Genomic DNA, 19,237 nt, shown 5'->3' with positions numbered 1-19,237 from the left:
AGCACACACACACGCACACACACACACACAAAAGCACAAAGCAAAATATGAGATTGTTCATATTAATGCACGCTTTAATACAGTACTAGAGCAGATGACAACATACGTTTTTTACATTCAACATTTATCGCTTGGTCTCAAAATTGAGAGAGAAACACAACATAAACATGAATGAATAAAGATGAAACAAAATATAAAGCGACTCCTGCAGAAATAATTCAGTTTTTATTGTTAAAAAATCAACCCAACACTCCTTCCACATAGCGACGACACAGCTTTGAAATTCACACATCATATTTTTAATGCTGTATTATATCTGTCTTCTATGCACATTGAACTGCCTTCACTCAAGGAACCTAAAAAAGAAAGAAGGGTTGTTTTTCACCAAATCTCATGTTGGTGCCAGACTGTGGTGTCAGCTGTATTGAAGTCTATGGGAGGTTCATCAAGAAACACGCTAAGACCGCATATATGTCTACATCTTTTGACTTCTGAGGAATAAATGCCTCCAGCAAATGAAAGAGCACACATTTCTTTTCCCCCTCAAAAAGATTGGCAGGGCTGACAATATTGTGACCAAACATGGCTGGTCCGACCAAATACCGTTGATGAGGCAACACTGCAAACAAACATACCTGAACAACAAATAATCAGTATTAGAAATTTTGTTTTATCAGTCCTGCAAATGGGGAAATTAGTGCATCACAGCAGTCAAAGGACAGTTCAGTATAACAATAAACAATATTAATAGTAAAAAAATAAACTATATAATAAAAAGGTAAGAAGCAGAAATAGAAGTAGAAGCATATATACATAATAAGTACAATAGGTTAACATCAGTATTGAAATGAAAATCAGCTTTACAGATACAAGATAATTCAATTTGCACAAAAATACAGATAGAAGACAAGGACAACATGAACTGAATATAAAAGGTAAAGACTGATGAAAAATAAGGAATGATGAATGGTCAGGACTATACTATGCAACAGCATGTGAAAGGAAAGTATAAATCATAAACCACGTTTAAATTGTCGATCCAGTTAGATAATTTGTATTAAAAAAATCAACATTCACTGTTACATCTTGTTACATTATGATGAAATTTACAATAAACAATTCGACAAAATACGTCTGGAAGCTGCGTCCTTTGTCTGAACATTCATTTCCTGGAGGCTTACACTGATGCAACCATCGTTCTGTTGCATGTATGCAAATGAAGTATCAAATATAGCATCATGATCGTGATGTGGGAGAAAGAAAGGAAAGGAACCTGCTTCTGTAATTCGCACAGCGAGTCAAATGTGATTATGGCTCCCACGCCTCAGACGCTGGTAAAGTGCAGCGCTCTCACCTCTCACAGAGGGCGGCTGGAGAGGAAGTGACTGTACAGACTCTCCTCCAGAATCAATCAATGAGGACTGTTAAAGCCCTTACTGCCCCCCACCTCTGCGGAGAGGGTATCAAAATGAGAGCATGAACAGCGGAGGGGCTTTGAAGATCAGTGTACTTATGTAGAATGGCATCCCAAACTGTGGTGTCTGGCAGGGTTCGGATCATAACATGAAAGACGTGAAACAGAGGGCTGCCAGAGCTGCTCCCCTCTCTCATGCTCAGGGAAAAGTCTCTGCTCGGGAGGGTACCTGAGAGTGGTGTAGATAAAAGTCAGTAAGAGCCTTTTATATGCACCGGTTCATCCTCTCAGACCCGGAGCACTTAAGAGGGTTTTGCAGCGTAATTGCGTTGCCTGCTGTTAAGTGCAGAACGAGTGTCTGACTCCCAGGATGTGGTTTACTTTGAACACAGCTCTAATTGACACTGATTGATTTGCTTGTTTCCCAAACATGGGACTCTTGAGGATGGATATACAGTCCATCTGTGTCCAGCCCCAACACTGAGCTCATATGATTGTTTGAATTCAGCCACAGTTTTGAACAAAGATTCAGTCTTGCTGCTAGGAAAAGTTCACCCAAATGAAAATTGGATATTGAAAATTAATCTGCTCACCGTTTCATCGACCACAAAATATTTCTGGAGCTTCAGAGAAAAGCAGCACCGCAGCATTCACCTAAACAACTGAAGTAGATGAGGACCTGTTTTAAAAAGTTAAAGAAACAACCCCCGAAAAAACATAAAATGGGTCCATGTAACTTGTCCAGTATAATCCATGTCGGTAGAAGCCCTGAGATCCAGAATAGTTTTGAAAAGACTTTATTTACACCCTTTTCAAAGTCAAATCTTCACTGTAGCAGCTAAGCTAAAAGAAAAAGATGAAACAAAAAAGACCACATTCCATCCAAGTTAGTACAACCATAATGTCTTTTCAAAAACATTTTAGGCCTTCTAGAGACTTGGATTGTGCTGGACAAGCTGTATGGAGCCATTTTGTTTCTTGTAAATATTACTATTACAAGTCCCCATCTACATCAGTTGTTTAGGAGAATGCTGTAACTCTCTTCAGCTGTGAAGCTCCAAAAATGTTTTGCGGGCTACGAAACTTTGCTGACTTTGAGTGAGTGTGGGTGTGACTTCTTAATGACTGAATTTTATTTTCGAGTGAACTGTTCCTTTAAATCCATGCTTAGCTATGACCCAGAAACCACACAAAAACTTCAAATCCTTTGTTTAAACTTTATTCCATCCCTCCCACTCTCTCTTAAGCCATTAAGCTCTTGAAGATATGCTGACGATTTCTGCGGGGTAAGGAGGTTGTTACATAAGGAAATGTTTCTCTAATGCACTGCTGACCCAGTGGCAGCATAAAGACCCATTACGAGGACAGCGGCGCTTGCTCTCATGATCTGATCGGGAACTCTCACAGCTTTGATTTATATCTCACTCTCTCATATAACACTCTTTGTTCATGATAAATGAACAAATAACAGCTGTCATAAGCCATATCTATCACCATTTCATAATTCAGCCAAAGATGCACAACAATTTAAGGCTTTAAATTGATGTAAGTCAGTCGCACCTCATCTTTGAGCTAAAGCTGCAAATCGAGCAGTTACATAATGTTATATAACCGGAAGCTACAGCATGATGACGAGAGTGAGAGCAAGGACGTTATAATAATGTCCAAGAATATCGAGGACTCATGTCAGAACTAGTGTGTCGGCACACCGAAAGCTTTCAGCAGAGCTACATGCCATCAAACGTGTGAAATGACCACAATAAAATTGAATCTTGTCACGCATTGCAGCTCATCACGTCATCATCTTTCACTTTCTGAAGCAAATGACACCTTAAGCAACCGTAATAACAGTGATAACACATTCGTTATACAATCAGTAATTTCTGGACCTGAAGAAAAGAGGACAGAGTCACAGACAGAGAGAGAAAGGCCTGAGTGCTTTCAGCCACCACTACAGGGGAAAATACCGCACATGCATAAGATGCAGCTCAAATCGCTTGCTTTTTCTGCAGGGCTTGCAAGAAACCAAGAACAAATTACACCATATTTTCACCGGGACAAATAGATTACCAGGATGTGGCTGGAGCAGTCTGTGCTGTGACAGTGATGTATGGTCGGCCACTATCACGGTCTGCTATTCACACACAGCAAGGTCGGAACACGCGTGGGACACACTCTTTACAATGCATAGGCACAATGTAGCGTGAGGTTATATGGTCACAGCTGCATTTTCAACGATGGATTTATCCTAGTTTATATGGTGCCGTGGCTGGTCCATTTCTAAAAAAAAAAAAAAAAAAAATCCATTTCGATAGAGGAATCTTTGCTCACTGAACCAGGCCCTGATAGATGAAAGCATTGTGTAACAGTAACAGCGTTGTCTGAAAATGTCAGAAACACAGTGCAGAACATCACAGTGACTCAGTGCTTCAGTGACGTGGAAGCAAATGAGTGATCACACTGCTGCTGTCACGCTTCACGCTCACAGAGACACAACTGAGACAAAAAAAGAAGAGAAATAGTTAGTCATCCCCTATTGCAACTTAACCGTCTTGTTGATAACAATACTAAATAGAGGTATGACTTCATATATTTTTATTATGAATTAGAGTGGATCCTGCCACCAATACTAACCAGCCAGTCAAGTCCAAATGCTGCCATTAATCCTTCCCTGAGAAACAATTTGGCTACCACAAAGCCATCTGCTTTGGGATCACCTACTTTTATAAAGAACGACTGTATTATATGGCATGACAAATGGTTGTGGGGAATAATTAAAAGGCCTGAGTGGCCCTTTATCTCTGTGTGGTGCTGCAGAGAGCAGTTTCCCCCCCAACAACAGTCTGAATGCCGGCGCTTAGAGTCTGATGAATGACTCATTGTGCAGCGGCTATTTTGGCAACAAGGTGATGATAACAGGATAGGATGATTTAGTTAATGCCTGAGATATTCAGACTGTCTTTGGGTGTTTTTGAACAGAATAACAAAAGATTGCTGAAGGAGAATTTAAAGATATCGGGTGTGTTTGCTTTTCCGGCAGCAGCACTGCAGCCAAGCAGTACATTCTTAAAGGAATAGTAAATAGTAAAATAACATTTAAAATAATTCTGTTATGAGAGGATCCATCGCAGTTTCATGCCTGTGGGTTATGCTGTGTTCGCGTCATATGGGGTGGATGAAAGAGATGTAAAGATAAACATGTTTACAACCTCAAGCACGCATGACGTCGAACAGCTCAAGTTGGTTGCATGATTAGAGGTGAGTTAGTCATGTAAGGGTTATGCAATGTCAATATGGCACAGACTTAGGTATAATCACCCTCAACAGACACTTCCGTATTTTTAGATGGCAAGTCAGATAAATATTTTCATTTGAACAGTAACTTTGACTTGGATTCTATTTGCAAGATTCTTATTACATTATAAACATAACCTCCACCATAATTACTGATCTTGATATTGCCCCAACATTTCAGTCAGCGGGATCCCAGAATAAACAGCAGGGTTTTTTTATCGTTATAGGATAGGATTTGGGTTCAGGCAGCTCTTACATATACATACAAATACATACAACGCAAAGGTTAATAGGTGTCTCTCACGACAATTACTTCACTGCACAGCTCCAGTGTGGGAATACATTAGATGTAAAGCAAAATAACCTTAGCATAACAACCTCAAAATCATGTTGATGGTACAGTGTCTTGTAACAGGGTGAATAGTGTCTCTGTAACAGCCACTCCGCCCCCCGTCACTTGTTTATGTGATTTCAGCAAGAGGGTCGGATCACAGCGTTACATACTCACATACTTTAAGATACGAGTTTCTAACCCGTAACATTGTTATGATGTGAGGAGTTTTGTTTGCGGTTAGCACGTACATTACATCGTACAAGTTGTTACAGACCTGGGATTTGTATTGAAAACAGTGTCGTTGAACTCAGAAACTGTTGGGGACGCAAAATCGCACAAAATGCCAGTTTCTACATAATGTTGCTTTCTTGAATGAGAGTGGAGATCTTGTTGGCATCTATGAGTGTCTTTTCAACTTTGTTTGAAAACAGTGGCATAAAAAGTGACATTAAAACTAACCCTAAAAGCTCATCTAAAACATGACTATGATGGATATTTTCTAATACTTTTTTTCGTATTCCAATTTCAATGTCTGAATTCTTAATTCTGAAGAATTAACAATTCATTACTCTTTCAAAGGGAGTACTGAAATTATTATGCAGTTATATTGTCATTATATCAGTGGCATAAATGGTCTTAAAATTACCATTATATCGGTTTTCATAATTATTTATTGGGCAATATATTGTCGAAAAAAGTAGTTATCGTGACAGGCCTATTCTCTACTCACTCTTCAAAGCAAAGTGAATAAGACAATTTCTCAAAATATTAAACTGTTCGTTAATCATTAAGATTTTAGGGGGTCATAAAAAGCTAACTATGCTTGGTCATCTCATCATGTGCCTGAGACTTTTTTAAAACTCAAATACAAATGTCATCGTGCCTGATGATCCTTGTACATTGCCAATACTACTACTATACTACTATATACTATGATCAATGAAGCAACTGCTAAGAAAAACACAATTTACATGTTATTCGGTTCATTCATGTGCTATTCTTAAATATATCAAGATATCTGCGTAAGCCTTTAAATGTATTAATGCTTCATAAATGCTTGAAAAGCTCCCAGTGTGAGCGTCCAGTGTGAATTATCTGAGTCCAGAACATCACATGCTGCTCTTATAATCATGGAGGGATAGAGCAGCTATATCAGAAAATGTACTCTTTTTTTTTCACTGTTATGTAACTGTACCTTCCTCCTCCGCATCCCCAGAGAGAACAGAGCTAGAAGTCCCTGCAGCTTCCTGAAGGACGACGAGGTTTCATGATCAGCTCTTACACAATCAATGCTGGTCTCAATAACAGGATCCAGGTCAGAGGTCTGCGATGCCCAAAGGAAGTGAATGTGCAGCAGGCATCTCTTCTACATCTAGTTTGTGAACTTTTGTTCGGGTAACACTTTACTTCAAGCTTCTAATATATTCCCAGTATTTTCCTCAATGTAAGTCCCTCGAAATGTAACTTGACATTGCTCATATTTCATACAGAAAAACTAGGGTCCAAGTAATTCATTCCAATTAGTCCTTAACTGTATGAAGAATGAAGCTTCGATAATAAATCAAAGATGAAAAAGTATTTACTTGGCTTTTCTTCGAGGGAATTCCTTTGGAAACCATCTTGTTTTATAATAATACAAACATTTCGGTGGGAAAAATATAAGTCTTTGACACTGTGTCTTCTACAATCTTCCAGACATGAGTCCCACAGTCAGCTGATTGAGAAGTTACAAGAGAGTAAGGTAGCGCGAGAACTGTGAAGGAAGAAGCATAATGATAGTCCTCCTGTTATTTTTACAGAATCAAAGCATACATGAAGCCAAATGATGTGATTCATACAGCACCTTATATGACTGTTAGGACGCATGTTTCAGTAGAAAAATGTAGCTGCTGTGCCGGTAGATTTTCCAGCCTTTGTGGACAGGTGGCCCAGTGTCACTTCTTGGCAGCAGGGCTCGACTCTCTGATCAGTAATCTGCTCAGTGTCTGCTCCGGCTGAAGAGGACACAAACCTGTGGAGTGCCACCATATTGTATCTTATTATTTCTCAGTCGCTGTAGAAGAAGAGCATCTGTTTAGTGTGCCATGTTCCCATGAGAACAGTGTTTCTGAGCCGGTGGACTTCTTTTATACACTGCTGGTTATCTTACCAGCTCAAATTAGCTGACTGGTCCCATGAGGAGGTAATGTTAATAGATATTTTAGAGGTGCTGATGTATGAATAATTTGATTATCGCGCTTTATACTACACTGCATTGCAAACATATTGCTTTCTGAGTAGCAGAGTGAGTTCTTTGTGTGAAACCACAAAGCTTCTTATATTTGCAAATAACACCAGGAGGAAAGAATAAAAGCTGTCACTGAGAGAGCAATATTAGACACGATAATGTAATACTGTGAGAGTTATATCTGTCAGTACAGAGCCCACCAAAACTGTGGCAAGCAGCTCCAATCATCCCTGAAAATATTCTGGGCTCAGTTCATGAAAAAGCCTGACAGTTTTGGAAACAGCACCTCTGCACTGATTGACAATGTAAAAAAAAAAAAAAAAAAAAAAATCCCTCTATTCTAACTCACAATATTACCCCCCAAACACTGTTATCAACCGAGATAATCATCAGAGGGTTACCAAATTTAATATTAAGGTTGCAATTTGTAAGAATTGTAGTTAAAGACATGAATGAACATATGAACATATCTGAACCCATAAACAGAATGTGAGGATATAAGAGTTACGGCATTATTTTAAAGACATCTATGGTTTAAAGTTAGCATGCTAACAATCTAGTCCAGGTACATCCTTTCTCATAATACCACTCCGAGCTCCCAGTCCAAGTCCCACTACCTGCACTGCTAAGTGAGCTAAGTGAGCTAACTTGCTAAGGTTAGCTACAGTTAGCACCAGTGAGCAGTTACTCTAGTGATATGCTGCCCCTTCCCTGCTCGAGATTACATATTGCACCTTTAATATTGATTGTGAGGGGAACAAAGATGTCAATGCATCCGATGCTTGATGAGACATTTCACTCAGAACCTAAATAGTTGCTTGTGGTGGCTGAGGAAAGGTTGCAAGATGCAAGACACATTTGGATAAATGTACTGTTTGCTGCCAAACTCGGTGCTGCTGAACTGCCTCGTCTGATCAGTTTAACGTCCTCTCTCGAAAACACAGACAGCTTCACTGTGCTGCGTTCACACATAGACTGAGCTCACAACAGTCACCTTTCTTGACTGCAATTAACTCTCAAACGAGGGGTGCACGTGCGATCCCTTGTGTGATCATTTGTCAGTTTCTCGCTCTCACACTTTTCACATGACAACAGATTGAAAAAGTTGTGAAAATCAATTTATTTAAGGATTTTTATAGCAAGTCCTTTTCAAAGCAGCATGTGTCTTTTCACAATCTGACTGTCAGGATGCTTCTGTGCCTCAATTCAAGATCAGCTTTCAATGCCTTACTTTGTAATACTTCCAACTGAAATACTATTAAAGTTTCTCCCAGCTTTGATCTTACCTTCGTTATTCGAAATTCATTATGTGGACCATTATTTTTATCTGTAATAATTACACTACACTCGCTAACTTATCCGAGTGTGTACATTGCTATGGCAGGGCAACAGTTATTAAGGATTATTACTGATAATATGTGTGCGCTCAGTTCTGGTTGAACTGCCAAATAAAGTGTTTAGGATTATCCGGCTTAATTGTTGAAAACCTGTCTGATTGTGTTTCTAGCCTCACTGGACTTTCAACCCAGTCAGCAGAGGAAAATGTTGGCAGCGCGCTGGAAACCACAGATTCATGGAACTTATACACACGATCTGATATTGTTGTGTATTGTTACTGTAACCTCATGATTAATGTTGTTCCTGGGCCACCTTGAAACTGACAAAAAGTAGCTTTGGGGGAAAAGGCCTGGAGAAACACACACATGGGAGAAGTTATCCTTTTGTGTTTAGCGTTTTAATAACGTCTATTTTAAACAAAAACTATGTTATCTTAAACCTGATTAAGTATTGTATATCCTAAACCTAAGAAGGGAACAGAAAACTAAAAAGAAACAGAAACTTATAACTGAACTTGATAAGAAAAATGATTTGTTCTAAACATGTTACAAACCCTGGTCTCCAAAGTAAGAGCCCCATGTGAAACCTTGAATCATCCTTGCTGAAAACCCATTTAGTTTAACAGAGGCACCCGAGTCATCTGTATTTCTTCTCCTTGCTGTGGTTTCATGGCAGCTGGTCCAGGCAGAATGATTGGCACTGATTGTTGCATAAACAGTGAACCAGCAGTCAGAAACGAATATATATGTATTTTCTGTCAGTCCAATCCAGTGTATTTGGCTTGAGGCAGTTTTCAAATCAGCGGCCCATGAATATGAAATCATTCAACATTACCCAGAAGAGAGCGACTGGTGGACATCTGTTAAACTGTTGTGTGTGGATGAGGCTCTCCCCCTGCAGCCTGCTGGTTAGCATATCAAAGACGGGAATGTATCTGTCAGACAGAAAGAGAAGGAGAAAGCAGAAATAAACATCTGAGCTGGGGTATTTTTGTAAGTATTGTTGTGTCTGGACATTTTAGTCTGCACAAAACCACCTTCACCTTACATAATATCCGGGATAAGACATTATACAAGCAGCAGGCTAACGACTGTAATCTGCCAAGATTTGACAACAGAGTTGCTCTTTGTTTACAAGCACTGAGGTAGAACCCCCCCACCACTAACCCTATTATCCAACCTCATTTATGAGTCCCCAGCGCTGTGAGACTACATAACACACACAGCGGAGAAGAAAGGGGGAAGTTTGCTGCCGAGGTAATTCAGCAGCAAAGAACGCCCGACCTGTTCTCCACTCCCTGAATTTATTTCAAAGCGATGTGAGATTGTCAGTTTCTACGTAATCTCTTCCTGCGCCGTTAAGCGAGGACAATCTCACTCATTGTCGACACGCTGCCTCGCTCGCCTCTGGCTGGTTGTCGGCTCTCAGAGAGCTGCATGCTCCTCCAGAGGCCTGAAAATCAGGGATCATGTAACATCCTTTGTATCATCGGATGAGTAAACAACGTGCGCTCAAACTCATGATGGCTCAGCGTTAACGTTCGACATAAATAAGCAAAGGTCCTGAACCCAGCTATCTGTAACATCAAAACCACTCTACAATAACGTTCTCAGTTGGATAAATGGCTACCCTGTGGCTATTGTTGCATAAATTACAAAAAATAAAATGATAACCTTATTGACCTTACTGAACTTGTACTTTCCTTAAGCAGCCCCAGTTCACAGATGAAGACACAAACACCATTGTTAATATTTATGAGAGTGAAAACAATGTATGAATAGCTGTCCAGGCAAATAAAAGCACTTTGTATCATGTGAACTGATCAGCATGTTCTCACCCCATACACATCAAATGACAGCTCAGTTAACGACTCAGACCGTGACCTTGTAGGTACTTCTGGAGTGCCATTTCAGGACATGTGGAAGTGTCTCAGCGCGAGAAAAGACCTAAGCAAGTAGTTTAGCTGGCTGAACCTGACCAAAGTGTATAATATGTGAAATGTTTTCTCAGCAAACTATTTTTTGAAAGGTTGCATGTTTATCATTGCTGACTTGTTGGCAATGCCTGTGGACTTAAGGACTGCTGTCAAAACACGTCTTTTTTAAGCCATCCCACTCACTGTTACTGCAGCCGGACAGATGTTTTATTACAGATGTTTTGTTGTGCATGGTATGTTTTATTACTGCATTGCTGCTTATTGTATATTTCAAAGGCGTCAGAACACAACCTTGCTTACACCAGCTTGTTAACATTATTGTTGCTAATACAAGCTAATGTTAATGTTGCTAATTCTAACAAGTAACATTAGGGCAGCACACTATGCTGGGTGCATACTGTGGCCATTTTTGCTTTTGCTTCTGCAAACTGGCAACTACCAAGACTGTTGCTTTCTAATGAAACACAGATATCAAGTGATACCAACACTGTTATATATTATTGACAACGCAGGTTAGAGGCGTGAGCAAACCGTCATAAGTTCTTAACTCACAATCATGCTAACGTTTTTAGAGAAAATGTATTCTGAACCTTTACACGAGCTCTGGAATGTGACCCAATATGACCTTTAATCTTACATGATCTATTATTGGTGCTTTGTTGTTTGACTGTATGAATTATTATCATTATTATTATTATTATTATTATTATTATTATTATTATTATTATTATTAACATCAGGGATTCCTATGGCATTATAGTTTGAGGCTTACGGCCACTGATCGAAAGCGTTGTATTGTGGAGTTGGGAATGAGAGCGCGGTGGATGTGACATGTAAATAGCTATCGACTAGAGCATTCAAGAGCAGTGATGCAGAAACCATTTTTCATTTTGATTATCCTTTCTGATTGCTCAGCCCCCTCCTCGTGACAAACACAACAGACTGTCACTGATCGTTCTCGGATTATTTACCAATCAGCTGTCATATAGAGCTCCAGTGCTTAATTGAAAATAGGGTAGATAGAGAAGAAGACAAATTTGAGACCTTTTTTCCTGTTGAGTGAACTGTCCAGGCTGCACTCTAGCATGTTATGTCAAGGAGAGCTGTGGCATAAAATGCACAGTTGACTGAACATTGGGTTTTTACCTGGCTCATGAGGTGGACAGAGTGGTTGAGGATAAGTCGCCCTAATTCCCCATTATTGCTTCCCTGACCACGGGATTGTGGAGAGCTGCAATTTTAGATTCGACCCACTATAGAAGGCATTAGGTTTGTTTGCAGAGAGACATAAATGTAATAAAAAGGTGAAAGTATCAGCACATGGAGCGATCAATATCTGTCACGGCTTACATGTACCAGAGCTGCAGGTTTACACAAGGACAGTGCAGACTGTGTCAGAACAACAGAAACAGCTGCTGACAGAGATACTATAAATGGTAACACATTGTCATCTGTTGACTGTTGAATGATCAAAAATAAAGTTACTGCAAAATATGTTTATGGTTAAACTGTCAACTGGTGACCATCGGATCACCTAATGAGTTAAACATGTTTTAGAACAGTCTGAGAGGTCATTTTACGAACATCATCTGAAAAACATATTTTCTCATTTGCCTGGGGTGGAAATGTTTTCTTGATTTGTTCAGAGATATCCCTCAATGATTTCTGCCTCCACGGTATGAAGGAGATGAAAAGGATATCTATTGTGGTGCTCAGGGGTTGAAAATTATATATAAACATATATAAACACACTGTCGTTAGTTATATTATTCATCTTTAGTGGATATTTCAAATCAAAACTGCTTATAGAAATGGAAAAAATGAAAAGTAATTTGGGTGAAACAAACCTTTAACAATGAATATTCAAGACGATGCAAAAATATTTTTTCATGCGCTGGTCAATATTTTCATTCAGCAAAACAAATAATATTTTTTCTCACTTACCTTTACCAGTAACTTTAAAAAAGACATCTTGAAATATCTGTAATTTATTATTTGTAGCTCAGAGTAGAGAAGAGTAGAGGAGCTTATGTTTGACCTTGGAAACACAGCTTACAAAACAATCTCACTACAGTGCGTTCTTCATGAGGTAGGTTTACTGGAGCCTTCTTTTGGATTACATGGACATTCCAGTTCCCAGGAATTCGTAGATGTTGCAAAATTGAGGTGAAAGTTCATTCTTGAATATTTTGTTTTTGGTCACTTTACCTGGAGAAGAAGAACATGCATTATTGAAAAAAAAAAAATCTTTGACGCTGTGAATGAACACATACATTTCCATTCCCCAACACTGTATTATATAAATCTTCGAGAAAAAAAATATATTAACTTGGACAAACTAAAGAAAAACTATTGGTTAGCATATACAACTGAAGCTTAGCAGTTCCATTGTAATTTGGATGAACGGACCGTTTCATGATCCATACCAAGTATTTATGGAAGAATTTCGTTGTACAAGAGCTTGTAACACAAACATAGATGAAATGTAAAAAAGATGCTAATATCAGTGTGAGGTTAGAGGCACATTTTTTTTTTTTTTTTAAGAAATCAATCAGAGACGATATCTGAATTCAAAGCAAATTTAAAAAAAAATCCTGAAAGCCCATCTTAAAGTACAAACAGTAATTAGCCGTCACTTCATTTAATGGGCGAATGTTAAAACAGTGATTAGCTTGTCTTTGTTGTTGATTAATTCATTCGCTGGAGTGAAAGCAAGCAGCTGCAAGTCTGCTAATCAGTGGCAACAATCATCACAACAAGGCATCCTCACCGCTGTCTGCTGCGGAGGAAAGATATTATGGAGCAAATTAAAAATCCAAACTATCGATCATGATTTCAGGACAAAAAAACACGTCTGAAAACCTAAAGCACAGAAAAAAATATGCTCATTGTGCCAGACATTTTTGCTTTTGTTCAAATTTTAATCTTTTGCTTTGTGCTGAGAATTGTAACGTGCACTGCATGTGCCACACGGAGGGACAATAGATCAAATATTCACACATTTACATCCCATTCGACATGAAATATTTATGGGGAAGAAATGAAAATGAAATGAAAACAGAAGAGGCGAAAGGAGTGAGAATACGGAACAAGATAACTCACGCTTAATCTAACAGATTTCTTTGTTGCATCTTTAAGAGATTTGTCATCCAAATGTCTAAAAAGTCCCAGTCATGTGCAGGTCCGGGAGCTGTGTGATGCTCATGTGTGTGCACATTTTGGGTTTCTGCTACTGCCAGCACCTACAAAGACATGTTCAGTAATTACCTGTGAACTGTATCTTTGTTGAAGGTGACTTTGAAAGCTAAATGTTTGTAAACAGATGCAAATGGTGCATGATTACCTGTTAATGTCTGTGGATAACAAGCTCTCGTCCCTCTTTACACTGGATGATCTAATTAGTCGAGCCGAGATAACAGCTCTCACCAGAGATATTGTGACAGTGGATCTATAAAGACAATCTCCACAGTCCCCTCGTCCAAAATAATGTCAGGCAGATCTCTTGAAAGGTGCGCTGTGTAGTTTTGAGGAACAGATTTTAAGAGAACAATCTTCACTGATTTTTTTTATGGCTAAACAGACTACTCCTTTAAGACTGTGCATGCCTAAATGCCTCTCATGATTTTTTTTAAATCACCTCACAGCTTTCCTGTTAAAGCTGACATTTTGACATGTCACTGCAGTATAAAACACAGGTGTAATTAATTGCGCCTTGATAATAACTGTTGTTCTCGCTGACGCAGCGGTACTTTAATGAGTGAAGCCACTGTTGGTGTTATTAGGAACACCTTCCTATAGTGACAAGTCCAAATGTCTACTGTGGAAAAAATCCATTATTTACAAAGGCTGTATGAAATCACTTCATCTTCAGTTTATATGTAGATCACTAAATAATGGATATTTTATTGGAGCGTCACATTTCTTTTTGTGCAGTGTGCAGGCTATATGCAGTATAGTGCCCTCAGATATTCCTACAATGAAACAGCTTGTTTACCGCTTGGTGCTAACAATCCCACAATGCAATGTGTCTCGTGACAAAGATACGAAAATAAGAGTTCAAATCTCACTTTACCGTTGACCGTATTGTAAACTACTGAGTGTCATTTGGGGTTAATGTGTATTATCAACAGGGACCCAGCAGGAAAAGTAACTAGGCTATCACCATCTTAATAATAGTAAGCAGTTGAAAGGAACTGTTCCTCCACACTGATGCCTTTAGCTCAGCAGCTACAGTGAAGATTTCACCTTACAAGGGTTGAAAAACAAAGTATTTTCAGATCGGATCTCGGAGCTTACAGACACTTGGATTACACTGGACAAGTTGTATGGAGCCATTTTATGTTTGTTTGTTTTTTTGTGTTCTGACATTTCAAAACAAGTCCCCATCTATTTCAGTTGTTTAGGAGATTGAGAGATGTTTTGTGAACTACGAAACTTCACCCAACTTGCTGTCATGCACCAGGCGCGGTGATGAGGAGACAACAAGTGACAAAATTGGGTGAAATGATCCTTTAATACATATTTGGTGCTTTTGTGATTATTTAGCAATTCATCTAGTAATGATACAACTAGTATGTGTGTTCAGTGTAGAAACATTGTACTTCAGTTACATGTTATATTGTTTTTGGACAACAGTGGAGCTCTATGGATGAAATGAGCTGTATCAGACTCTAGCAGCACAGAGAAAACTAAGTGGGTTCAAGTTGTTGGCTTTGGTCTTCTCCGGGGATTTGCTGTAAATAAGAAAAATATCAAATATCGTCAGATTCAAAGAGTGGGCGCTCATTAAACGAAAGCCGAGGACAAAACATCCTGAGTGTGTCTCTCTCAGCTCGCAGCAGCTGGGACAGCAGAGCTGAGCAGTTCACGCTGTCTCTGTAGACCCGCCACACAGACATGGTCCTCGTTTCACCTCTCTTACACAGTTTATGAGCATGAGAATCATAAGACAGACTTTTATACCACCAATAAAAAGCGGTGACCTCACAGTCCCTGGTGTCATCTGATAAACCAGAGTAATCCCGCTCCCCTTCATGTGTGATGAGAAGATGCCCTCATTAGCTCGGCGCTGCTCTTAAACATCGGATAGTTAAATTGTGGGTTAGCAGCCTCGTCTGTAATCCCATTAACTTCATCAAGCTCAGCCCCGACTTAACTGCCGGGGCTGAGTCTCGCTCAGACAGAACTAATTCTGTCAAATTGTGTGCATCTTGAACACACTTTCAAAGTCCACATAAGGATTTCTGAAATCCACATCAGGGCGAGGCTGTTTTTAAACCCATTTAGCAGATTTATGGAAATCCCATTAAAGGGTGACTGCCTTGAGTTAGTGCTGTAGAAATTGGAAGATACAGCTGTTGTGACAAAAATGGACTCGGCTCATTCTTTTATGGCTCATGATGAATGTAAAAATGCGGTAGCACAATCAGAGACTCGGGGACGGAGATGGATGCCCGTTCATCTGACTCATTATGGTCATTGATGGAGAGAAAAAGATTCATCGACACCATAAAATACAATTCGGGGGGAAAATAGAACAGCACGGAGTGTCTTGATTGATTTAATTCAGAGTGACAGTAGAAAATGGGCGCTTTGCATACTGTATTTCTTACGTTCTGACCATTATTCTGCAAGGTCATTTTTAGCATCGCGGTGAGTCAAACCTCAGACAACCGCTTCACACGTTCAGAGAAAATGGAGCCAAGCGTCATTTAGAAGGCAATGAGTTTCACATGCAAAACAGAGTTTAACCTTGAGTGGAGCAGCAGCAGCAGCAGCAGCAGGGCTCTGTGCAGATGTTGTTAAAGCTGCTTACATTGTGCATCACATCAAATTAGAAACTAAAACCTCCCCCTACTCCATATGATGCCCAAATGATTAGCTGAATTAATATTTAGCGGGATTTATTGACCAGTGCGATGTGTTTGCTAGTATGTCAGCTGAGCTAACAAAAGACCAAAACGTTTAATTAAAGAATCAATTCTGAATGTAAACCTTTGGCAGGCTTATCACGCAACATTTGGAGTCGGCCTTGCTGCCGAGCTGTACCATATTGTTGACTTAGTATTATGAAAGCATCACACTGGTAGCTTTAGGTTTAGCTCAACAATATGACTGTAGCCAGACTATCAACTCTGTTAGCTGCAGGATTACCTGTGCTGTGTTTTACTTCCCACTTTCTTTGGTTGTGTCCCTTCCTGCCTTTTTTGATCGGCCCATTAGTTTCACCTGTCTCCCCTTCTTTGTGTATTTAAGTCTGCCTTTCCCTCTCTCTCAGTCAGTTTGTCTGTTTCTGTCCTCACATCCGTCCTGTGTGTCTCATCTGTTCCCTGGTCCAGTTTTCTTCCTGCTGTCATTTGCCTGTGTTCTGTTTTTGTTCCCAGCTACTTTCTGGTTTGTTTCTTTGTTTATGCGTTCCTGGTGTTTTCTTGGACTCTCTTTCATTGCCTTTTTGTCGCCAGCCATTCATGTCAGCAATTTGATTGTCTTACTCACTCACTCACTTTTTCTTGGATGCCAGCTTTGTAAAAAAGCTTGCTTCGTGTTTCCAACCTGCCTGCCTTACTGTGTCTGCATTTAGGCCCTCACATCTTGCAAACCAGAGGAGTGGACTTGATTTATCCACGTTAACAAAACAGTTACAATCTTAACACAACCCAAAATAGATACATTACGTCATTGCTATCCACCCTGTAAACAGCTTTTACTGACTTCGAAAAGAAATGCACATTAGATGGATCAGAATCATTTCAACCTGAGGTGGTGGTGGTCGTACCGCATTTGACCACAGGGGCCGCCAGAATTAACTTGATGAAAATTCTTTGTAGTTGCTTTAAGATAGTGATAAACATTATTAATCACATGCGGGGAAACAGCTGCTCAGCTTAGAGAAACTGAGAGAAACTGAAATACTACATTCAGTATACAAACTGAAGCATAAAAACTAGCAAAACGAGCAACTATAAAGTTTATTGAGACAAATTCAGTGAGAAGATAAGGAAGTTGTCAGTATCTTGTTAGATATCAGTTAGTAGCATTAAAGGCAGTTATTAGATTTGTCCGTGTCACATTGTAAAGGGTGTGTTCCATGATGCATGAGGTAAACCGTTATTTTAAACAGAATATTGTCATTATCTCACTGTCCAATAGTTATTTTTTGTCCAATTTATCCAAAAATCATCATTTTCCTTTTACATTAACCAACTTAGAGAATGAAATATCACAAAACGTTAAGGGTAGAAAATCCTCTGCTGCTCTAACTGTTATATCCTGACAACAAAGTGAATAAAAAAGCTTGAATGTAAGAAAAAGAAAGGAATCCATCATGATAACCACCGACCATTAAGAATGTTCCCGGAGCCGGCTCAATAAAACCCAGTGTACAATATGGCCCACCATGAAATGATCGACGGCGTAATGAAGGAGCTAATGAGGGGGATCAAGATCGTTGCAGAGCCAATAAATCAACACAACTGTGCCTACAATGATACAGGAGCAATAAGTAACACTGGTCAGTGAGCGGATGGGGGGAGGGGTGGGGGACCCAAGGGGGGGAGGGGGACAGACATGGGTGTCGACAATGCGAGTCAATGTCAAGAGCGCGTGATGATGTTTTACGGCTTCTCAAAGAGCACGGCTGCATTTTAAACACGGACAATGGATTGAGGATTTATTCTAAAACACGATCATAAAACACTTGAGTGAAAACTTTGGGATCAAGGCATATAAATATGGTAATTATTGCAATTAATAAGAATTCCTGTTGACACCTCTGTAGATTAAATCAATCCTCAGATCCCGGCTGAAGTGTCTGACAATCAATACGACTTTGCGCCGATCAGCAGTTAGCGAGGAAGATTCCCTCGCGTAAGCATGTCGAAGTGAAAGGTCAATCAACACTTCAGCAGAGGAGACACCTTAGGAGGCACCTTCGCACAGCACATTCTGAAATCACTTAAAAGAAAATTGTCCTCACGCTGAGATCAGAAGGCGATTCCACAACTGTTGTCATCAGTGAATCGATGTTTATGAATAATGAAACAGAAGCAAACATCAAGACAGCTTTTGCACGTACTGTCATGAAAACAAAGAGAGTGGAGGACAGCCTTGGTGATTAACTGGAGCAAGAGAAAAGAAGTGAGAGCAAAGAAGGTGTGATTAATTTGAGTGAAAAGATCAGGCTTGAGATGTTCTTTACTTTTCTTATCGTCAACAAATCTTATCGTAACATGAAACTAAAATGCATCAGTCAGTGTCTCAATACTCAAACCACTGCATGTTTCTGCAAACCACGGATAGGCTGAAACTTTTATTTCAAAATGCTACCTTTCACTATTCCATTTAATGAAGCGGTAATACTGTACTTACAGTCTGGTTTGGCTAAGGCACAAAACCGTGTGGTTGGGAAAGATAATTCTTTGTTTTTTCACAGCCTGAAAATGTAAATGCGGGCCCTCTGTCAGGGGGTCAAAGGGCACAGATGACCCTGGCCCAAGGCTCAGGGGAGGTCCAAGCGAATGATAACAATTACCTTACTAATCTATATCACTGGAAATTCAATGTATATGTATTTACATGATGCATACATTTAGAATGAATTTAGTGTTATCATTGATTGTCATTGGCAAGAACAAAGTAATGAAAGGAGCAGGGAGGGTTAGGGTTCGCCCAATTTCTGGTTAGAAAAAAAAAAAA

The sequence above is a fragment of the Acanthopagrus latus genome, chromosome 9 (genome assembly GCF_904848185.1).
Source record: "Acanthopagrus latus isolate v.2019 chromosome 9, fAcaLat1.1, whole genome shotgun sequence".
NCBI lineage: Eukaryota > Metazoa > Chordata > Actinopteri > Spariformes > Sparidae > Acanthopagrus > Acanthopagrus latus.
The sequence above is the reverse complement of the archived record's forward strand: the minus strand, read 5'-3'. Positions refer to the sequence as shown.